Raw genomic sequence first — 24,608 nt, 5'->3', positions numbered from 1 at the left:
GGCATCAAGGAGCAGATCTTCGCTGGGTTAGCCCGAAGCCAGCGCAAAACGGTCGCCGAATTTGTTTCCGAAGCCACTACGATGGAAAAGATGCTCGACATGAGATCCAGACAGTACGAGCGTCCGCCGTCGCTGATGTCGCTGATGTCGCGCTGTCGATGCTTCTAGCCACGACATCCTTCGGGAAACCATCCGGACCGTCGTACGCGAAGAGCTTCAAAAGCTCTTTTCAGCCCCGGAGTCGCCGCAAGTTTCTTCCATTTCGGACATTATTCGTGAAGAGGTCCAACAGGCGCTCATGCCGCCAGCCCCTCTTCACCCGAACACAACACCCCAGATGATGACATACGCCGCAGCCGTTCGCCGTCCACCGCCGCCTCCAAGTCGCCCGGATACACCTGGCCACATTCACCGCCAACCACACCCACCTCATCCTTCTCAGGTTCTCCCTCGGAAGAGCGACGTCTGGCGTACCGCCGATTATCGCCCTCTGAGCTATCACTGCGGCGGGCCCGGTCACGTCTACCGCAACTGTCGTTACCGACGTATGGGTCTTCAGGGATATCGTGTCCATGCGCCCCGACCGCAGCGTGGTCAATGGCCTCCAGAAATAAGCGATTACCTGGCCGCGACACCCGAAGCACCACACTGCTATGCCCGGTCGCCGTCTCCACGTCGTTTCTCGTCTCCGCGACGTTTTTCCGCCGATATTTCGCGTGGAAGGTCTCCTAGTCCCCGTCGGGAAAACTAGAAGTGGCAACCTTTGGGGGCAAGGTTGCTCACCTGCGACATGTCCAAAATCATCCACTGCTGCACAAACATGACCGACCGCTTATACGACGCACCGACGATCACCAGACCGATAACACGCCTCGCCGCATCAATTCTTCACCGCAAGGAAACCGCCTGGTGCCGCACCGCAGCCGTGAGCGGACTCCGCGACGTTCCCGAACACCTACGACTACAACTGCTGATCTGAACATTTCAATCGACGGTACTGACGTCACCGCACTTGTGGACACCGGCGCCGACTACTCGGTAATCAGTGGACCTTTTGCCGCGACTCTGAAAAAGGTGACCACACCTTGGACGGGCCCACAGCTTCGTACTGCTGGGGGTCATTTGATCACCCCAGCTGGGACGTGCACATCACGATTAACCATCGAAGAGGACACGTACCTGGCCACCTTCGTCGTACTCAACCAGTGTTCCCGGGACGCAATCCTCGGAATGGATTTTTTGACAGAAAATGGCGCGGTCATTGACCTTAAATCGAAGTCAGTGACGTTCTCCACCGAGAACGCAATCCACAGTGCTTTCGAACGTCCCGCGGCTCTTTCTGTCCTTGATGACGTCACCATTCCACCCCGTTTGAGCGTTGTGGTCTCTGTCGGCGCGAAGATGCTGCGAAAGTTTGAAGGTGTCGTCGAAAGCAAACCAATTATGCTTTTAGACCGCTGCCTTGCTGTCGCCAGAGGGGTCGTTTACCTAGAAAACGGAGAAACCGAAGTCCTGCTTACGAATTTTGGCAGTGAGCACCAACATCTTAGCCTTGGGACTACTGTGGCCCACGTTCATGGTATCGCCGACATTCGACGAGCGCCCAGTCTTGCCATGGTGTCGTCACCACAAGTTCACACCGGTATTCCCAACTTCCAGTACGACATTAACCCCGCATTTTCGCCGCAGCAGAGGGGCCAAGTAAAAAATCTCCTCCAGCGCTACGGCGATACCTTCTCGACTTCTTCCCGCGTCGGCAGAACACACTTGGCCAAGCATCGGATAATTACAGATGACTCAGACAGTCACCTTACAGCGTGTCTTCCACGGAACGCGCCGCAAGCAGCCGTCAAGTTAAGGAGATGCTTCGAGACGACGTCATTCAGCCCTCTCGTAGTCCCCGGGCGGCACCTGTCGTCCTCGTCTAGAAAAAAGATGGTACACTGCGGTTTTGTGTGGACTACCGTCGCCTAAACAAAGTAACTGAAAAAGATTGTTTATCCCCTACCACGAATCGACGATGCTCTCGATCGCCTCTGCTATACAAAATATTTCTCATCCATGGACCTCAAATCAGGATATTGGTAAATCGAGGTAGATGAACGGGACCGAGAAAGAACCGCATTTATTACTCCGGACGGGCTCTATGAGTTTAAGGCAATACCATTTGGTTTGTGCTCTTCACCCGCGACGTTCCAACGGCTGATGGACACAGTTCTGGCAGACCTGAAGTGGCAGACATGCCTCGTCTACCTTGATGACGTTGTTGTGTTCGCCCCAACGTTCGAGGAGCACCTTCGGCGCCCTGAAGTTGTGCTTCAAGCCATAAAGTCTTCTGGGCTAACGTTAAAAAATGAGAAATGCCTCTTTGCTTACACTGAGCTAAAGTTCTTGGGTCACGTCGTCAGTTGCGAGGGAGTTCGGCCGGACCCGGACAAAACCAAAGCTATTGCCAATTTCCCTCCACCGCATAACCAAAAGGAAGTCCGCCGCTTTCTAGGATTATGTGCCTACTACCGTCGCTTTGTGAAAGATTTCGTTCAAATCGCCGAGCCCCTGACGTGTTTGACAAGGACAGACACGCCTTTTACTTCGGATGCCCCTCAAACACAAGCATTTGAAACTCTTCAACGCCACCTGCAAGGACCTCCAGTTCTGGCTCACTTCAATGAAAACGCAGATACGGAGATTCATACTGACGCAAGCAACGTAGGCCTGTGTGCCGTTCTGGTTCAAATCCACAGCAGTCAAGAGCGCGTCATCGCTTACGCCAGCCGCTCTTTGTCTCGCGCTGAAGCTAACTACTCAGCAACTGAGAAAGAGTGTCTAGCGATCGTGTGGGCGACGTCGAAATTTCGACCCTACCTTTGTGGAAGACGTTTTACTGTAGTTACGGACCATCATGCCTTGTGTTGGCTTGCGACCCTCAAAGATCCATCAGCCCGCCTTGTCAGATGGAGTCTGCGCCTCCAAGAATACGACATGACATTGGCGTACGTCTGCCCGGAAACACTCGGATGCCGATTGCCTCTCGCGTGCCCCCGTCGAATCCCCAACGGAGGACGGAAACTACGACGACGACATCACCTTAAATGCGATCAGTGCAACGAGCCTTGCTGACGAACAATACGCCGACTCAGAACTTCGGCACCTCATTGGGTTTCTTAACGAAACCCGCCCGACTGTCCCGAAGGCTTTCAAGCGATCGGTAGCGTCTCTCTGCGTTCGCCGTGGTGTCCTCGTAAAGAAAAATTTCGCGCAAACAATCAGCAATACCTTATTGTTATACCGACGAGCCTAAGGGACAAAATCCTTCAAGCTTCACACGATGAACCGACTTCTGGACATTTGGGTGCAGCCCGCACGCTTGCAAGAATCAAAGAGAAGTATTACTGGCCCCGATACGCAGAAACATCAGCTCTGCCAAGTGCCACAGCCCTTGACGTAGCAAGATTGTTCATCCACAGATCGTTTTGCGTCACGGTGCCCAGGAGACCCTAATCACCGACAGGGGTACAGCTTTCATGGCTGACCTCCTTCAGCAGATTTCACTCAACAGTCATACAGACCACCGAAGGACGACATCCTACCACCCTCAGACGAACGGTTTAACGGAACGCTTAAACAAAACGCTAGGTGACATGCTCTCCATGTATGTCGACGTTCAGCACAAAACTTGGGACGAAGTGCTCCCATACGTCACCTTTGCATACAATACGGCCGTTCAGGAAACGACAAACATGCCACCGTTCCGTCTCGTTTACGGCCGCGACGCGCCCACGATGCTAGACGCCATGTTACCGCATGTGGACGACATCGACCCGAATGCGGATCTTCACACCTTCCTGCACCTCGCTGAAGAGGCTCGTCAGCTGGCCAGGGTGAGGATTCTCGACCAACAATGCCGAGATGCCCAACACTATCACCTCCGACGCCGTGATGCTCGGTACTCATCAGGAGACCGTGTGTGGGTCTGGTTCCCATTCGCTGACGCGGGCTTAGCGAAAAGCTCCTCTGTCGGTATTTTGGACCTTACAAAGTCATCAGGCCACTTGGAGACCTGAACTATGAGGTCGTTCCTGACGGCTTTCAGAAGTCTCGGCACTCCCAGCACCCTGAGGTGGTACACGTTGTCCGCCTCAAGCCTTAGTACGAGTGGTAGCGCTAGAGCTGGACTTACGGCCGCACAACATGTGAACTTCCCTTGGTGACCTTTTTTTTTCGACACACCGGCTACGCATCGGGACGATGCTCTTTTTTTTCCGGGGGCCAGTGACACAGTGCATTCCGCATTTTCGCTTAGCGCTGACCTGAAGCACGCGCCGTCTCGAAGAAGAGGAAGCGGAGGTGTCAGCGATCTTGAGCTGTGGTGCAGACGTTCGTCGGATCCTGCGTTCCTGTGTTCAGTGATCACCGCATTCACGCGTGACAATATATTGAACAGAAAATGTTGTCCATCAATGGAGAATCCGGGAAAAGACTCTCTTATGTTGTCATTGAAGAACCCAGCTACTTCCTCTCCAGTCTTTACCATAAATAGGTTATTAACAGGAAGCAAGCTGTGCTAATCTTACAAAAGATTTGGAGCATAATTTTATCATTCTGTACTTTCAAGACTTATATTCTGAAAATATGTTGCGTGCCCTGCGAGAAGCGTGTCATGCAAAACGCGTCATTGTGCTCCGTCATTTATTTGCCATCTATTAGTGCGAGATGAGCTCGCTACTGGCTTGCGCAAATGGTATCATGTGTCTTCGTCTGCCAGGACAAGAGTAACGTCTCCCACGGCCAACTTCGAAAAGAGCACCAGCATCCAATGGCAAACGACCAACTGGCATTATTCATTAAGAAATACGACATCAGGTCTCATGGGTAGTAAAACATATTTCAGTTCTTCAAAAGCCAGGAGGTGACCCTACAGCTTCATTTTAGCGATCAGGCGCTGTGTTTTGCAAGAACTTATTATCCATTCTCTATTTCATTCGTGGGATGTGGCGTGAGGGGAGCATCAGGCCGAAGAGATAAGGGGTCATTCAGAGAAATCACATGGCAGCGGGTGCCTACATACACGATAGCAATCGTCGCTCGCCTCAATCGCTTCTTGCGGGCGCTTGAAAGCTGCAGCTATGTCACCGAGCAACAGTGACCATTGACACAGGACCAAATAGATCCTAAATGAAAAATGGAATAAGAGATCCTTATAGAATACGGCTCCAGTAGAGCTTTACGCATTAGACTGAGAAGCTGAATGCTAGAAAATAATTGCATCAGATGCACAATCACAGCTTTCAACAAATGTATATTAAATCAGTAACCGTAACGGTTTAATAGGAGAGTTTATTTGTGGAATAGTTGCTTTAAAAAGCGTTTCTGCGCTTGCATTCCTGTGCCAGTTCGGTGCGGCGGATTTTTCCAGTCTGTGTCTTTAGCAGCAAATCCAGAGAAAAGACCCCCCCGAAAAGATTTTTATGTAGACCCATGTTATCTGCAAGGAGAGACAAAAAAAAAGGAAAGAAAACATTCATAACTTAACTCAGCACAGAACTCCGTGTTTCGTATACCAACGTTTTGGGTGTATAGGAGCGAAACGGCCGAAAGGCTCGCTTGCTAAGAGCGTAATTTGACATCACCAGTATTTCTTTTCTTAATACACTGCCCCTGCTACCTACCTAACATGAACATTTTTGAAGTTCAGGAGAAGGCATCCTCATGAGGCGGCGACTTCTCTGCATAGCTCTCTTGTTGGCGCGAGAGAACGTGGGAATGGCAGGTGCAAGACGCATGAAAGGTCATACGCTTCCTTTTAGTACTAATTACTTTCTGGAGAACTAAGAAATTGTGTTAGCACGTATTGCTTAAAAAGTGAGTTTCTCTACCTGGATGGACACCAGTATGCAGTTCATTTTGTGCCTCTATTTGCTTTGGTCTTTCGTAACCATTAATGTGCTCTTGCGTTATGTTTTTTAGTTTTTAATTCACTTAGAACTTTTTCTTCTGTTGTGTCCAATCTTTTTTATTGATTACTTGCACTCAGTTTTTCTTTCGGCCCTGCTTTTACTTTCTACACCTGCTACAGCTCCAGCAAGTGTAATCATGCTTTTCTAACTTTTTAGCAGCGTTGTTTTGTTTTGGTGTCTTGGTTTTTTATTCTGCTTTAGCATAGACCTGCTCTTGTTTTGATTACAGGTATATCCTTTTGTAACGTGGCGGTCATTTCACTCCAGTTCTCACTTAACAACTTCCTTGCATTAGCGCAGTTACTCGTCACCGACTTATCGTGCTTTCGACATCATACATGTTAAGCTCCTTTCATGACTTCCATTATTTTCTGTGATAATCACTCTTTGCACTGTCAGCTGCGCACGGCTATTCTCAAGATTTGCTTCTTGTAGCTTAAAAGAGGCTTCCAGCCGGAGCGGGACTGGAGCCGTAATTCTTTAGCTTTGTGAGGTAGCAGCCAGGATCGCGCCTCACCTTGGGTGGCATCTATGTAGTGGTGGACCCTCAGGTATGAGAAGAGCATTAAAAAACACGTAGATCTTTAAGCCAGGTAATAATGTAATTGGAAGTTGTTTCTAATGTATACTGATAACCTGTATTATCTTTTTTTCCGCAGCAAAACATAATCATTGACGATGTAGTAGATGTGCAGCAAAGGAGTAATTATTAATTAGCATACACCTTAACACAGCAATACGGCTAGTAGTATGGCCTGGGACTACCCTGGCGAGGCGATGGTACTGGGTTAAAATCTCGGATGGGAAGAATTTTTCTTTAACTGCGAAGGTTTCTGTGGAAGCTGTATAGCTTGCCTTTGTTACCCTATGGCTGAGCTTGGATGGGTGCTCAGCAGTAATTACTCTATTACTTACCAACTAGCATAAAGAAAATATTTTAATCTCAAGATATGAGGTTTTCCTTTTTTTGACTCATCACTGGAAGAACATCGTTTGGAATGTAGAACAGCAAAGTGATACTGGGTACAAGCCCGCGATGGTGGCTTTGATCTTCTTGGCGAGGCATTCAAGGTCACACTCTCTACTGCAGCCCTTCAACACCACGGCAGCTGCTGGGGCATCCCCATACTACTGATGTTGCAAGCCAAACACGACCACTTCGGATATGTGCTCCGAGTACTCCTGGAGGATGAGCTCTTCGAGCTCTGCAGGATTAACCTGGATGTCCATGCACTTGATCATATCCTTGAGCCGCTGGACGATGTACAGGCGGCCATCTTCGTCATAATATCCCACGTCGCCTACGTAAAGTTGTCGCACAAGCGTTAGAAAATGTCGTTGCCTTTAGAGTTGCAGTGTAAGAAACTTGTAGTAGCCGACCACACGACACTAAATCCCAAGATTTTCTTCTGTATTGGAACACAAGGCTGATTTGGGCAAAGTTGATACAGTACTGGACAAAACGTTGGGTTATTAAAGTTTTTCGAAACTGCTTTTTTTACGACTCTGAATGTTCAGACTGATCTCTGTGGAAACAAAATTCAGATTTTTACCTTGATAGCCACCAAACATTGGCATCCTAATAAGTTACGATTTGTTGTCAAAGCAAATTCCTACAACGATTAGGTTCTTCTGCGATTGAAGGAATCTGCGCTATATTATATGGTTAGTAGAAATTTAGCCACCGATTTCCAGAACGCATTTTCACAAGAACATATCGCCGTCAGTAATTCGCACTAGCCTTTTGCGTCTATCACTGCTTTACACCTTCGAGGAATGGAGTCCAACAAGCCGTCCATGAACTCTCGACTGTTTCCTTTCCTCTTGCCGCGGCTGGTGGAGGTTCTCCTCAGCACGACTGCCTTTTTGTCTCTGATTCACTGTGCGAAGCCTATTCAAAGATGTTCAGTTCAGTTTTGTGTTAGCAGCTCAGCTTAATCAGTTCATCAGGTCAACCTTCCGCTTGATTTTTTCACTGCCGTAGAAGAGTGCTTTGGGTCGTCGTTCTGGTGAAACACATAACGAACCCAACATTCGTGTGTTCTTGAGCAGGCATAACATGCTAACGAATTTTTTTATGAACCTTTTCGGGGATGGTACCATAAATTCAGCTGAGAACAACAACTCCACGAGAGGAGAATCAGCTCCTTGTTCTTTAGGTGCGCAGATATATGACTTCACTGTGTGTGTAAACAGGAAATAAAACAATAAATTGTCCACTATCAAGTTGATGACGAGGACTGTATGAAGCGAGTTTTGGGTAACAAATATAGCGAATCTCGCCACTTTCACGCAAGAACTTTAATTCCCTGAACGAAATCACTCTTTTTGACTGGTTGTCTCTCCTCCCAGGCAGCTCCTTTGCATACCTGATCCTGGCGTTCCATTTTTTTTTTTCACCTCATTTGGTTTTAGCCCCAGGCGTATAACTCCGCACACTGTATATGAAGTCTTTCATCCATGGAGCCTGTGAAGAGCCTTATCACTGGGCCAGATCATCGGGAATGTAGGAAACAGACATTCATGAGTTTTTTTCCGGCTCGAGCGAATGCTTTCTTTTTCGGCAATTACGCTGATGATATGTCGTGTCTCAGTAAATAACTAAAAGCAAAACTTCTTCAGAATCGATATCAATTCTAATCTTATAAAGCCACGCAATGCGCAACTATGAACTGCATGGAGAGCTGGTGATGTTTCTTCGGACAGTTGCGGCCGCAGATAATCGCCATTTGAACATTCTTGGTTGCGCGACGCGCGCCTCGCACTCCGCCCGTTGCTTATAAAAATATTCAGCAATGCATGTAGCCGCTAAATATGTCACTTGAAAATAACAGGAAGTTAATCATAATTCAGAAGAGACTGAAAATAAAGATAGTGGGAGATGGTCAAAAAACGAAGAAAATGAAAACAAATCGACCTGAAGGCAAACAGTCACACCTTGGAAAATTCTTGGCGAAGGAAGAGGGTAATATTGCAAAAACAAATACTGGAAAAACAAACAAATAAATTTCTGTTTCTCAGATGATTTACTTTTGCATAGACAACTAAAAATATCGCGTCTTTTTGTTCACTATTGCAATATTATTTTACTCCATCTGGCTCACTTCTTCTCATAGAATGTTGTTTTGCGATGGCCTACGTTGCATTTTTTGTAAATGAATGGTCGACAAAAAGCAAACTTCATGAACAATATTATCATCATTCAATCCTCGAAAACGTTGTTTGGATGGCTAACTTTCTATTTTGTTTCCAAATGAGTTGACCTTAGGATGTTCGAAAATATATGTGTAGGTCGTACTACTGCAAAAACTGCAACAGATTCGAACCAGTTATTGGCGCTTTGGCTACATGAGCCTGACGTATCATGGAGAAGTCACTGCTAGAGAGAAATTAAAAAATGTAGGTGACACGTAAGCTCCGCCTTAAAGGGAAGCTTAAGCACATTTAGAAAAAAACGACTTCTCTACGTCATTTTATAGCTTTTAGTCCGCTGAATAAGAATATCTCACTAAAAAAGAGCGAAAATACACGCAAAAAGCTGTGTTTTAGAACAAAACGCGCCCCGTCGCCTCAGGGCGCCGAGCGAACGCCGCTCTTGCCCGCGATTGGTCGGGACTGTCGTGACGTCATCCACGGGATTCTGCGGCCGGCACCGACGGCGTTGCTGCGTAGCGTGTTGCTTCAGCTGGCCTTTAAGGACTACGTTTCGGAAATTATGGATAATTAAAGCAGTGTTAAACAGTTTGCACTTTCACCATGCATGTTCGCTCCATCAGCAGCTTCAGAAAACGGCGTAAACGACGACGCCACGGAGTGCGCGGGCAACGAAAGTCAAGTCGCGATATTTTCACGTGTTGGAAATCTAGACTGGATGGATGGATGGATGATAGCTTTTATTTTGCACCGGAAAAAGAGACCCCTTACTACTCACCGCCCCCCGGCACGCAGGCCTGGAGGGCGGGGGCCCAAGCCTCCATGACTAAAGGCTAACAAAGCGATTTTATCTCTTCGCGGCCTCAGCCGCCAGGCGGATTGGCTTGTTTCTGCGGAGTGGGTTCTTCCCTGCGCAGCAGGGTTTCCCAGCTTTCTCTGCTATCAGTATCTGCGTCGACTCCGTTGTAGTCAGCTCATTCCTATATTCTCTGCTTCCGGGTAATTGTGAAACTGCCGGACTGTCGGAACCTGGACAAGCGCGCCCAAACCTATTCCGAAATCATTGAGAACTATAGACTAAACCGAAAACTTGTGCCACCGCCGTATTAGAAGCTAAGTATTAGAGAAGCGACCGCATGGCGGCGCCTGCAAGCCGGAAATTTCGTTAACCCAGTATCGGCCTTTTACGTCCTACCAGGGTAACATGAAAACCAAATCTCGACTGATACGTATGTTTTGCGTAGGTGCATGCGCGTGCATTTCTTTTGTGTAGGTGCATGTGCAAGTGGCAATAAAAGAAAGTAAATTGCGCCGAAACATTGTTGTGCACCGCCGCTGCATAAAAGCCTGGCCACCAACTTCTTTATGCCGGCAGCTAGTCTGTGTGCGTCTTTTCCTGGTCCTGCGTCTTTTTTCGCTGTTTTTTTTTTATCTCGACTAATTTCTTGTAACGCCTGTAAACATGATCAAAATCAGATCACCAGCACGCTTACACAAGTCGCGCGAGGTAAAGCATTTGTTTCTTCATTTATTTATAGTTACTTGCCTAATTGCTCCCGAATGGCTTTTAGAGCTGCAAAAGAATGCCAAACTGGATGAGTTGAAGTGGGTTCACTGCTGTACTGCATCGCGAAGAGATGAGGCGAATGGGAGGAAGCTCCCGTGTGCGCTTTCCTTCTGTCGCGTGTTCGGGCTACTGTTCAACCATGAAACTTCTGCACTTACCCCCGTGCGTTTTTTTTTTTTGCGTGATGAACATGCTTTTGATGAATAGTTATGGCTCCGTCTCGGAGCTCACAGTGCTACACATCAAAACTAGTGTGCTGCGAGATATAGTTGGTGATGTTGGGCATCGAGATAACCAGCAGAATTACTAGTGGATGATATACATATATGCGTACCGCGACTCGACAACTTTGCCGTTCTGACTCAAGGACAAATTAGTATGAATTCTGGCGCCATTGTCGATTGTCAGCCATGACCAAGCGCTCATGAATGCAAAATGTTTGCTTTGCTTAAGTATACAAGGCCTACATAATCGCATTTTTGCTCAGTTAGGTACAGCTGCGTGTGCTGAACGCTGATGAAAGATTAAGAGAATTGCTTGTGCTGCCATGAGGTGCAAGCAATTAGGAAAAAGCAAAAAGGCACACAGTGCCTAACGAGCTCAAATGAGTTCAAGACTTTGTGCCTCAAAGACAGTGCTGGAAGTGGCCTTGGCTCAGCATGAATGTGGCCCAGCTGGAAAAGGCAGAGTTTACAAACAAGTAAGAAAGTAATATAACGAAAGGAGCGATATTGATGCCCATATTTTGTGCAGGCAATTTAGGCATGCTGCGTACCATCAGATTGTCTGGTGAACGTGGAAGAGGCTGGGTGAGAACAGCCGAATAATTCTACCAAGCTGTGTGTTGAGCGCTGTTCGAAAGAAGTGCCATGCCAAAACTGGTTTATATACATGTAGGCTTCAAGCATTGAACAGAACGCCTGAACCAGAAAAAGTGAACGGATCTAGTAGAAGATTACGCTGATCTGTGGTTTGCCGCCAAAGCGTGGGCCGCAGCGAAGCAAGCGCAGCCGGACGGCCGGCCGACTCTCCGTGAATGGCGTCACTTCCGCCAGTTCTCCCACTCGGCCGTCCCCCCACCCGGCGCTTCCGGAAGCGACGAGGGCGTGCCGGCGGCGGGTTTTTAAAAAAGCGATTGCAGCTTTGTTTGCGAACAGAATCGGGAAAAAATTTACAGACATGATTTCAAAGGTCCTTTCTTCCCGACCACAGCGCATCATGCGGTTTCATAACCGTTTCAGCTTCCCTTTAAGGGTAATACGCCATACCATAATGGGTTAGTACTCATAAATGCAGAACTTTTCCTTCTATAGACAACGGTCATGGGTCCTTGCGTGTCCTCATATCACTACTGGCGGAGTGTTGCCGCGGTTAAGCGACACACCACTGCCCTACTATGGCAGGCGCTGCCACCGATTGGGATTGTGCGACCCAGCTTCCTCTTTCTGAGCAACCTCAAGCAAATAATTAATATTTTAACAGCCACCTCCACGGTGAGCCCTTGCTCAGAATGCTGTGGACAGGTTGAGATGAAGTCACAAGGTTATGTGACCTAGCTGGCTCACCTTCTTCCTAGGTTGCTTCTCTGGGGATTCTTGGTAGATTTTTCGCGCACCGTCAGTGACGCCTACGCCGCATTTTAACCGACACGAGCTCCTTAACGCTATCGCGTTAACATTTTAATTGTTGTTGGGTTTGGCAGTAGAAATCAAAAGCCGCCTCAAAGTTGCCTAAAAATCCACCACCGCTTTTAGTAGGCAAACAGACAACTTTTTTTATCGAGAGGTCAACTCTCTGCTTTTGAACCACCAATCCTCCAATCGCTTTTTGCTAATTTCCACCGCAGATTTATTTACATGACTATTGTTATCTCTAAACCCTAAAGCCTCAGGAAGAGTGACTGTGCCTACATCGACATCGGGATGGATACCATCGCATTATAGGATGAGGTGTCCTATTGTTTCTATAGATTTACCACACACAGCACATGTGCCATCTTCTTCGTTAAATTTTTTTCTGTAGCTGCGCGTTCTAAGACACCTTGACCTAGCTTCCAGGAGTAGGGCACTGCCTCTTGAGTTATCACAAAACGCTTCCTTCCTGATCTGCCTTTTCCAGCATCGATATAGTTCTACACTATGCTTCTTTTCCATTTAATCTATCCGATTTTTACCTTCGACGTTTTTAACCTGTCGTTTAATGCTCTTTCTTCCTGCTTCCTCGTCTTTGGCAAACTTACTGGCCAGCTTTCTAGTTCATTTCCGCCACTGTGTGTCAACGCTCTTTCTGTAAAGGTATTTAAATACCTTAGCTCCCCACCGGTTATCATCCAATTTCATCAGGCGTTCTTCGTATAGTACTTTACCCTAAGCTTCTCGTGCTTCGAACGTTGCCCAGCCCATATCCCCCTGTACTGCCTCGTTTGTAGTTTTCCAGTGGGAACCTAGTGCTAATCTTCCGACAGTCCTCTGATATACTTATAATCGCGACTGAACTTCAGCCCTTAAGCATAAAACCGCATTCCCGAAAGTAAGCACCGGTACCATTATTCCTTTCCAAATACCTCTGAGGACTTCATACTTGTTGTACCCCCACAATGCCCTACGTTTCATTATCCCGGCATCTCTTCGCCCTTTTGCTATGAGAGACTGTTCGTGCATTTCCGTGTACATATGCCCGTTGTTTACCCATACCCCGAGATATTTGTATTCGGCCACTCAGGGTGTTTCATGGCCTTGTATTGTAAGCTACTGATCAGTTGTGCCGTTGAAAACCATCACACCTGACTTATATGCGGTAAAACTGAAACCTAGACTGTCTCCTTCGTCTCCACAGCAATTCACCAAAGTTTACAAATCTTCCTGGCTATCTGCTAACAGTACAATATCGTCCGCATACATTAAACCCGGTAGTCGTTGCTCAACATCCTTTCCGCCTAATGTGTATGACAGGTCATAACCTAGATTGCTTCCTTGTAGCCTTCTTTCCATACTTCTCATATAAAGCATGAACAGCAGCAGTGATAGAGGACAACCTTGCCTTAATCCTTTGTGTATCTGGACAGTTGTACTCTTAATTCCTTCTTATGTTATTTCAACTTGATTTTCTCAATATATTTCCTATAGAAAATTAATTCCGTCATGACTGACACCTTCCTTTTTAATATGTTCCACAAAAGTTTCCTGTTCACGTTGTCGTATGCACCGCTTATGTCCAGGAAGGCTAAATACAGAGGTCTGTTTTCCGCCTTAGCTATTTCTATGCACTGGGTAAGCACGAACAGGCAATCATCTAAGCGCCTACCACTTCTGAACCCGTTCTGAAGTTCTCCGAGTATTCTATTACTTTCTACCTATGACTGCATTTTTATTTTCACCACCTGCATCGCCAGCCTGTATGTAACTGATGTTATCGTAATCTGTCGGAAAGATTTTATGTTCGTCTTATTGCCTTTTCCTCTATAAATCAAATTCTTTTTACTCAGTTTCCAGCTGTGCGGAATTTGCTGATTCGTTATGACTGCCTCCAATAATTTTATCAGCGTTTCCTTGCCTCTTGGGCCAAGTTCATTAATTAGCTTGATTGGAATTTCGTCGATCCCTGCTGACGTACATCTTGGAATATTTGCTTCCGCCTTCTTCGAGTTAAGATTCGTCAGTTCCACGCTGTTTTCTATTGTGCGTTGCTGTGTTGCTCCCTCATTTGGGGTGATTACTCTATCGTCTTTCTTAAATGACTCAGCTATAACTGATGAAATGTAGTTCACAGCGTCATCTCCCTCTAAACATTTTCCTTCGGCATCGTGAATCTGTTCCTGCTTTCTGTGATTCGCTTTGCCCAGCCAGCTGATATGGTTCCAGGATTTTCTTGGCCCCCCTTTAGTTGCATCGCGAACTTCAGCCTGCCAGCGATCAGAGGACTGCTTTATTTTAGCCTGGACGAGGACCTGCACTTGCTGTTTCTTTTGTCGATAAGATTCCCATTTTCGGCCTATTTCCTCTTTAGATAACTGCGCCCTATTTGCTTTTCTGTGTTCCCGTGATGCCAACCGTCGTTGTTCGATGACCTCCCTAATTTCCTTATTCCACCAACTTCGGGGCTTCCTCTTTCCTCTCCAGCGGTTTACTCCTTTTACTTGTTATATTTGTGTACTAATGAGGAGTTCTAACTTATTATATTCCCCCTTTTCCATGGGATTTGTCTCTATTGCTTCCTCTGTGTACGTCGCTATTTGCGCTAATTGTTCGTCATTTAATTTTCCGCGCTCTGTTTGACTCCCCTACATTTCTCTTTTGAGCAGGACTCCAAACTGTAGACTAATACGCTTATGATCACTACCGAGGCTGTACATCCTCTCTTCGTCTATTTCCACCATTGCGAGCTTGCTATACATCCCCTGCGAGATTAGGCAGTAGTCAATGGTCGTTTGCCTGTTACGGGATTCCCACGTTATTTGTCCCTCACAATTAGTTTCTCTATTTACAATAACTAGGCTGTGTCGCACACAAAAGTCTAGCATCAACTTCCCGTTATAACCGGTGTATCCATCCAGATCCTCGATGTGGCCATTCATGTCCTCCAACAGAATAATATTGGCGCCTTCTCCAAACTACTTTATATCGTCATTGAGACACTTAACTAGATTCGTGTTCTCTTGCCTGCATTTGTCCCCTGTCCCTAAATAAACTACTCCTAGCCATGTCCTTTTACCGGCAATTGTACCCGATACCCAGACATGCTCTTTGCAAGGTGGCTTTATTCTTTGCCAATTTGTTCCTTGATGTATCAGCATAACTACTCCTCCTCCCTTCCTTTCCGTTTTTGTTCGGTTGCTCCTTTCCCAGACGTAGCCATCAATATATGGTGGGTCTTCTAGATCCCTGAGATATGTCTCGCATAGCGCGTATACACCTACTTCTTCGTCCTTCAACTGCTGTTCTATCTCTAACCACTTCGCTCCAGGTGAGGCCAACAAAAGGGAATTCTTCTAAGTGGTGGAATGCGGACTGTACAAGAGATTACAGGCGGAGGAAGGCAGCATGGAAAACGCTTCTTCATAACTAATGTCCGAATAACTGGAGTGATTATAAATTTATTGCAGCCACCTTTAAACGCAAAGTTTCTCGCGCGAAGGAAAAATGTGACTCAGAACAATTCGATTATCTTTCAAAGGCGGGCAACCGACGTGCACTATTCGGTTTTCTACGGTCTAGGAAACAGCTCATGTCTTCTCATAATTTTCAGTCATTATTTATGTCACCTGTAGAAGCTATCCAGGCGGTTGAATTAATAGCCAAAGGCCTGCAAAAGCGGTTCTCGTCTTTACTATCTTTGCGACCATTGTTGTTTGCACCGGGCGTGCCAAATGATAATGCCTCACAAGTAAATCTATCAGAGCTTTCACAAGTTGTCCAGAGATTGCCAGCTGCTGCTCCTGGTCCTGATGGTGTTACAACAAAGATACTCAAGATTCTATTTGAAGAGCCTCCCAACTCCTTATTGCACCTAATAAACTACTCTCTCAAACACGCTTCGATACCTTCTGAGTGGAAGCTGCCCAAGGTGATCCCTTTACTTAAAAATCAGGGTGGAGGCTATGAATTGGATAATATTAGGCCAATTTCTTTAACATCAAACGTCGTAATGTTGATAGAAAGGGTGTTACTAATTCGGGGGTCAGCCATTGTGGACCGCAAAAGTATACTTAGCCCGTGCCAACTCGGTTTCCGGCCCCGGTGTTCGATATGAAATGTACATGCTGATCTTGAGAGCAGAATTCTCCTTGCTCGTCGTCAACGCCTGGTCGCGGCTTTGGTTACGTTAGACGTCGCCAAAGCTTACGACACTGTAGAACACTCCATCCTGATACATAGGCTACAGTCTCTTCAATTTCCAGATTATATAGTTGCATGGATATCTGCATTTCTTCATAACAGGAAATTCTTTTCGTCCATAACGGTGTTCATTCAGAGAGGTATAGACAAACGCGAGGTGTACCGCAAGGAGCTGTTCTTTATCCTGTGCTCTTTAATAATCTGTTAAGTTCAATTCCTCTCCACCGCTATGTACGTACTTACGTCTATGCGGACGACATTGCGTTTTTTGCTGCTGTGCCGGATATACATTCTCTGTATGGTCGGTTGCAGTCATATTTGAATACACTTGAGCACTGGTTGAGCGCATTACACCTGAAGTTAAATGTTGGCAAGTGCGCCACTCTTGTTTTTCCTCTATTCACTCCTGTAGTGGTCTCTCTCACTTGCCAGTTAAAAATAATACCGCAGGTTCAATCCCTAAAATACCTAGGGGTCATTTATGACAACAAACTCACCTGGCGACCTCACATTGACCATGTCGCGGCGAAAGGGGCTCGTGCCGTGGCCATGTTACGGAGATTATGTCATCACCGGTACGGCATGCGCAGAGATGCGCTATTAATCATCTACATAATGTATGTCAGGCCAATTTTAGAATTTAGATCAGTGTTGTTTTCAGGCTCGGCTACATATAAACTTCGCCCTCTCGTCCTTTTAGAGAGGGAAGCACTTCGCATGTGCCTCGGCCTTCCAAAATTTGTGGCTATCAATCTGCTGTACATTGAAGCCCGCAGTCCGTCTCTCTTATCACGACTTCAATTTTTAACTGTGCAAACTTACCTCAGGATCAATGAATCCCATTTCCACCGTTCCCAAAGCATTTTCTGTTCTCAGCCGACCTCCTTTTTTGGGGTCCCCTGGTGTCGTTTCAATTCCCCTCAGGTAGTGTTCGTGCAAAGATTACTTCAGCCTTTAGATGTAAACATTTATGATATCCTTCCTGCGCTTCGCAATGGGCCCGCTATCCGCATTGTTTTCGACGACATATTCCCAAAAAATGCAAGACTTTTGCCACCGAGTATTCTAAATGGTCTTCTAGAAGATCATCTGAGGACCCTACCTACAGATATAGCAATGGCCACTGATGCATCGCAATGCAATGAAAAAGCAGGTGTGGGAATATTTTGCTCGCATTTGGACTGGTCCTTTTCACTGCGCCTTCCAGATTTCACCCCTATTTTTCAAGCAGAGTTTCTAGCAGTTGTACTTGCTCTACGCAAGCTAGACCCCTCTATTACAGCAGTTGCAGTAATTACTGATTCTTTATCTTTGTGTTCGTCCCTCGCTGCAGATGTTGACGGTCCCATTTTAACAACTTTCTTATCCTTACTTCCTCCGCATTTGAGCCTTGTTCATTTAGTATGGGTTCCCGGTCACAGCAGTGTGACAGTAAATGAGATTGCTGATAATCTCGCAAAGGCTTCCCTCAGCGGCCCCGTGTTGCCAATCATCCTGGCTACAGCCTATATTACAGCATCCAGATTTCGGCGACGTCCGTTTTTAAGCACGCAAGACACATCACGTCTAACATCGGCGGATTATGAGCACCCTAAAAATTTTATTGGAACAGGAAAATTTGTTGCTCTCGGCAGCTTGAAGTATCACTGACAAGGCTGCGCTGCCGCATCCCCCCTCTAAATTTCTATTTACACAAGTCGGGTTTCGCGCTCTCTCCCCTTTGTGCATTTTGCCGTGAGCCTGAATCTATTGAACATTTTTGGCTTTTTTGTCGCCGATTCAACTCTCTGAGAAAAAGGTTGCTGGAGGAGCCCTTGCAGCATCTTGGCCTTAGTTTGAGCAGCCCGCTCTTGCTATCATTTGGCGCCACCACATTTGGGTTCAGCCACAGATCTGTTTGTACCGCTGTTCTAAATCTCCTGATAGAATCTCACCGAGTGCCTTGCTAAGTGTTCCAACCTTTTCTTTTCTATCAATTATTACATTTTGACTAAGTCATTAATATTTAATTCTTCTCTTTATTATTATTCTTAAAATTTTAAAATCAAAACACTCATCCGTTTTCTGTTCATGACGAAAAATTCACCGGTGTTGCGCTCCCACGTGCTTTTCCTATTAACTGCGTTCAGGTGAATAGCCACCCGATTCTTGGCCGATCCCCCAGTGTGGGTATGTGCCATCTTTTGATAGGCTAACAACAACAACAACAACAACAACAACAACAACAACAACAACAACAACAACAACAACAACAACAACAACAACAACAACAACAACAACAACAACAACAACAACAACAACAACAACAACAACAACAACAACAACAACAACAACAACAACAACAACAACAACAACAACAACAACAACAACAACAACAACAACAACAACAACAACAACAACAACAGCAACAACAACAACAACACTTCGCTCTCTTTCTACCGCCTTGCATGTTTATGTACCTGATCCTAGTGTTAAATTTCTTTCTTGTAGTCTTCTTCCTGGACCTCCTAGTGGCCATTTTATTGGCGTCAGCCTTTATTGCTACACTTTCTACCTTGCTTCTACCTACTCCTATGTCTTTAGCCGCAGTGGACCCCCTAAAAATGCTACTGCCCGGCATGTCAGGCGCCACCCGATCTCGGCTCCTAGCCTTCTGTTAAAGTGGATGCCATCTCGTGTAAAGCCTTCGCCAAAGCCTGCTCTGTGCACTTCCCTGTTTATGTCTGCCACTTCAAAGCCTTTCTCCTGGCTTAACTTCCATATCTCCCGATTAACAGCCACAACGTCCTTGGCAATTTCTCCGTTCAGTCCTTGCACTTCCGGAACTGTGCAAACCACGATCTGGACTTGCTGTGCTATCACCCTTAAATCGTGAACTCCCTCCCCTAATCTTAGCGCTACTTTTGCGGCTTCACGTCACGTAAATCGAGCGCCCCTCGCAGCAGCGGCGGGCAGCTGCAGCATGGAGGATTTGCTGGGACGATCGCGACGAGCCGAGTTGGGGCCCCGCTTTTCCACAGCTGGTATGACGTCACACATAGGTCACGCTAAAGGTGAATGGTGGATTCTCCGGGACGACGGCCAAAAGCAGAAACCTCGAGCAGAATTTCTTTAGCAATAAAATGATAATAACGCATGCTGCCACATTGCTGAGCGCACGGACAGTTTGGACAGCATGGGGGGGTTTGAATTGGCGACGGCCACTAAAGACAGAGTGAGGGACCAGTGTGTAAGGTTTCTCGACCTAGCCCAGTGTTATACAACATTGCATACATGAAGGCGCAATACATAAGCAAGAAAAACGTTTTTCCTACCTAGCAACTGTTTATTGTGGACAGAAGAACGCGAACCGAGGCGTACGACAAGGAAGACTACTGGGGTGGCTGACTTACAACTGAGCTTTCCTAGGAAAACAAAAGTTTACACAGACGGGTTATCTGCCCTCATAAGAGCCACATGTTCTTGAGCCGACCATAGGCAATGTACAGTCTTTACGAATCGTTACATGGCAGCTTGCGCCACAAACGTGATGGCCCACTAAGTGTTGTCTAGATGCTCTCCCCCAGCACTATGGGATACCTGCATGAGGCAAGGTGCCCCTAACGACCACGTGCTTGGCGTCAGGTGCACCGCGAGGAGCTGCAGGGAAGCACGTGCTACGGGTATGACAGTTTTCGTTTTATTCGCTAGCGCTGAGCAGTGAGCTCATGAGACTGTTAGTTTAAGAAGTTCTGCGCCGCTTCTCAATAAATGCAGTGACGTGTGCACTCTAGAGACTCATGTGTATGAACGACCTGTGTGTGCAGCAAATTTGTACATGTTACTTGGAGGGACGATGTGCGGTGTTGCGGAGCTGTTTCGGCATGGGCCGCATCAGCATGCATTGCAAAAGAGCCGTGTCTTTCCTAGACTTAACTGACTTTAACATATACATGGTACACAAGCACGGAGTTGGCAATCCCTGTTATGACAAATCAGTTTGCTCTATCAGTGTTCTGAGATGCCAGCGAAGCTGCCATGGGCCACTAGACTTTTAAGGGATCTGTGCCAGACAACTGGGACACTTCAGCTACAAAAACTGCGCTTCATACTCTGTCCGTCACTGACTGTAAGATGTTAACCGCTAAGTAGAAAATAAATATCGTGAATACTTATGCTATCTTTTAGCGATAAGTTACCATATTATTTCCCATTGGGTACGACCACAAAATAAAAAAAACAACAGAAAAACATACCTCGTTTTGTGGTGCTCCTGTTTTGGCGTTATTCAAACTAAACTTCATTACGTAGCTCAAGTTCTCGTAAGAATTTAGAGATATATTGAATGATTCGATTGTTGTGGATTTAGGGTGCGAAGATAGAACGCTGACGAGAAGCTTAGCTCAACCATACTGCCCTAATTTTATCTGGTTCAGTAAGTTCGCTAAGGCTAGGTTTCACAAGGCCGAACGAGAACACCACTCCCGTTCTAAATCCTGGCATTGGGGTTGCGTTGCTAATAAAATAAATGAAAAAAAACAACAACATTGGACAGTCGTCTACAATGGGAAGAATGGATCCCTGTCTCTGGGATATAACAGAGCAGCCTCTGCAACACAGGTGACGTACTCTTTCTGGTGCTGAACTGCACACCTTGTCGTCGGTGTGCAATGAAGGTCGTAGTGCACTGCAGATCTTACTTGGTAAACACAAATATTGTGTCAAAAGAAACCCACGAAAATAAGCTTCAACAACAGAACGTGCAGTGCTTAAATAGAAATATAGTTGTTCTACGGTACGCACGGCACTGAGAGGCCCTGAATATGCTAGGAAGACTGCTGTTCCGTCTATTCTCATTGCGGCAGAATTCCTACAGCAGCTTTTGACCTGCACTTGACCCAGAAATAAATTGCTCGTAACAACGTGCATACTCACTCACTGATGTATTTCATTTGCTTTTGGTTGCTTTTTCAAACGCGTCGAGCATAATCACGATATAGTCGTTTCCCATATTTTTTACTATATTCAGAATTATTCAGATATTAAAACCAACCCCTTCCAATGTTGAATGCCGCACCTGATTTGCACCAGCTGTCCTCATCAAAAAGCTGGGCAGTTTCGTTTGGTCTCTTGTAGTATTCCTTGATAACAGATGGTGTGCGAAAGCATATCTCGCCGACCTCGTTTGGGCCCAGTTTTTCTCTTGTCAACATGTCAACAACCTGAAAGACATTTAGTTTAAAGTTTCAGTGCAATGTGGCTCATCCAGTACTGCTTCCACGGATGCTTTGCTTGGGAAACAGCGAAAATATTATGTTTTTTTTTTGTTTTTACAGAGGGCAGTTAGGTCTTGAATAAATCTGATTTTTTTATCTATATTATCGTAATTATGTTTTTAAGATCATTTATGAGAAAAGGTTCACACCGGCCGTTGAAAAAATTACCCCCGCCGTCCAAGCTCAAAGACACCGCAATAAATTGCAGCAACTGCTGTGACAACACACAATGCGGCGAGCGTGTTGGACAGCTTAAGACATTCCGGCTGAATTTTCTTTCCTTGGTTTTGCCAGTACCAAGACAATGTGTTTAAGTTTCGCGATAAGAGAGGCGTTTCTAAAGACAATTGCCCTAATTTCTATCCTCGGCTTAAGCGGTGTTGGAAAGTACTAACTACCGCCCTATCCGGCGTACACTGCTCGGTAGAAAGGAAACTGCGGCAGTTATAATATCGTCATTGCGATTTCTTAACTAGCTTGAAACAGAGGAGGTCAACTGATCAAGAGCCCGGCGGCTGCAATTTTAGGCGGCGCCTATGGGAGAGCTGGACGCAGACCTCACACGCCGCCCACGAGCGCGCATGTCTGACTGGGAAATTCTCCGACCCGCTTAGAACGCTAGTTGCATTCACTGTGCTAAGGAGGCTGATAGCAGTGGCTTCTCGTTAGGCTGTTGCTGCCACCAGGCGCTCCGTGTCCTTGACAATTGTAGTAGTACCGCAAACGTAGAGCTCGGTCTCCCTGATTTGCGTCTCGCTGATATCACGTTCCGGTGTGTTGATTCTTTAGGAGATGGAGATAAGTGGAGCTTCAGGCAAGGCGTGCTGCTGAGCGAGTTCGTTGAGGTACATTCTGAGAAAAACAGCGCTCGCAGACAATGGACGAGAACAAGAAGGACACAGAACAGCGCATTTCTGTGTCCTTGTTCTCGTCCATCGTCTGCGAGCGCTGTTTTTCTCAGAATGGAGCTTCAGCGCCGGTGAGTGGATAAATTGGTTTGGTTTATGGGGGTTTAACGTCCCAAAGTGGCTCAGACTAAGATGGACGCCGTAGTGAAGCGCTGCGGAAATATCGACCACCTAGGGTTTCTTAACGTGCACTGACGTCAAACAGTACACGAGCCTTTAGAATTTTGTCGCCATCAAAAGACGCGGCCGAGATCACCCGCGTGTTTCGAGTCAGCAGCTAAGCAGCACAACCACTGAGCCACCGTGGCGTTGCGTTGTGAATTTGGTTGGCGGGTGAGTGTGGAGGCTTCGGGCAATGCACGCCTCCTGACCTTGATAAATGGTTATAGTGCTGGTAACGCAGTGCGCCTTCCCTTTCTGTCTCACGGACCTCACTGCCTGTGGGGTGAATGATTCTGGATGTGGAGTAGGTTGAGTTACCGGGTAGTTGGTGCAGACTTTAGACGTTGGTGGGCGAAGGCTGTGCGTGCCCATTTTACTGGCCAACTGGGGGATGCCTTTCGGTGGCCCTCAAAATGCCTTCACCGCAAAGCGGTGAGGATTCGCGCAACGTACGCCCCGATGCCTTGGAAAATATTCGTAGCGCTGCTAACAGCGCAATATCACACGTTTGATGTCCTGGCGTTTGTCTCCTGTGTCTGTCTACCTTGATTTGCGACGAAGGAGTAGGGTAGCCGACGTCAGTTCCATGTGTGGAAGCACAGTAGGTGGGCGAGCAGAGGATGCCCACAGACTCGGTCATTGCGTACTCATTCGCCACGCTTTCGAGGTCACTGAAAGCAGCCTGCACCAGACTTCGGGTGGTTTTGGTTAGCGCGTCGCCTCCGACTTGTATGCGCCGGACGCCTGCCAGGCGGTTGCCTGTCTTCAGCATCTGGGCCGCAAGCAATCTTAAATTGTTAGGTCGGAGCACCAGAGTTGTCACCTGCATTTAGGAGAGTTGACTTAATCATGGAAGAAAGATATTTGGCAGAAAGTACTTTTAACAAAATGTGTTGGCGCATCAACGTGGAGCTGGACTATTGAGCTTTTCTTCAAGAATTCACGGACATGAATCTCTGTTGCAGTAAAATGCTTTGCTATTTTAGGCATTTTTTTTGTTGGCATCTCGCGACTACAATCCTATAGCGCATGCGCCTTGCATCACGCTAATCCTAGTCATTTTAAGGTCACCACATAATATTCAATAACACAGATACCTCATGCGGCACGCCCGACAATATGCGCGTTCAACGATTTAAATGAGTAATTTGCCTTCAATAATTTTTATAGCAAATCATTTTTACTTATTTCTTGGAGCGTGTAGAGGCCTATCAAAATATTTGATTATTTTAAAGTATATATAATGCAAGGGACGCAAGGACTAGACATAAAAAATATGAGCTGAAAATAAATTGAAATATTACGGCACCGCGCTTATATAAAGCAAGCGGTAAAAACAATCCATGATTAACTCCAGTCGTATGAAAGTGGTGTGATAAAAGTGCAGACAGAGTGAATAACTCTACCGACTGAGAAGATAACTAAACAGCTCGCTACCTTATACTTTTTGACAAGGTCGCTGACCCTCTGCAAAGTGACTCCCAGAGACGCAATCACAACAGTCGCGCCAAGAAGAACGCTGACAGTGATGAAGAAAAATTTCGACCCATGTAGCATCGGAGCCGCTACGAGCACGACGTCACTCTTATCCCTGGCAAAGCACGGCCTGCGAGACGAAGCGGAGGCATGAAAGAAAAAGGCTCATGCTTTAAAGAAAAACAAAAATGTAACACGTGTTTCAGATATTAGGGTGTAACGTTCATATCTTTCAACCATCTTGAACGATAGCTTTGTATATGTGCAAGCGATTCTCTACAGCATTTAACGCTATC

General features: G+C 46.4%; 1 pseudogene; it reads right to left on the bottom strand.

The window, feature by feature from the left end:
• Positions 1–5,357: 5,357 nt before the first annotated feature.
• On the bottom strand, positions 5,358–23,476 carry LOC144097955 (luciferin 4-monooxygenase-like; annotated as a pseudogene).
• Between the last annotated feature and the right edge of the window lie 1,132 nt (positions 23,477–24,608).

The sequence above is a fragment of the Amblyomma americanum genome, chromosome 7 (genome assembly GCF_052857255.1).
Source record: "Amblyomma americanum isolate KBUSLIRL-KWMA chromosome 7, ASM5285725v1, whole genome shotgun sequence".
NCBI lineage: Eukaryota > Metazoa > Arthropoda > Arachnida > Ixodida > Ixodidae > Amblyomma > Amblyomma americanum.
Note: the sequence above shows the minus strand (reverse complement) of the source record. Positions and strands in the feature narration are given on the sequence as shown.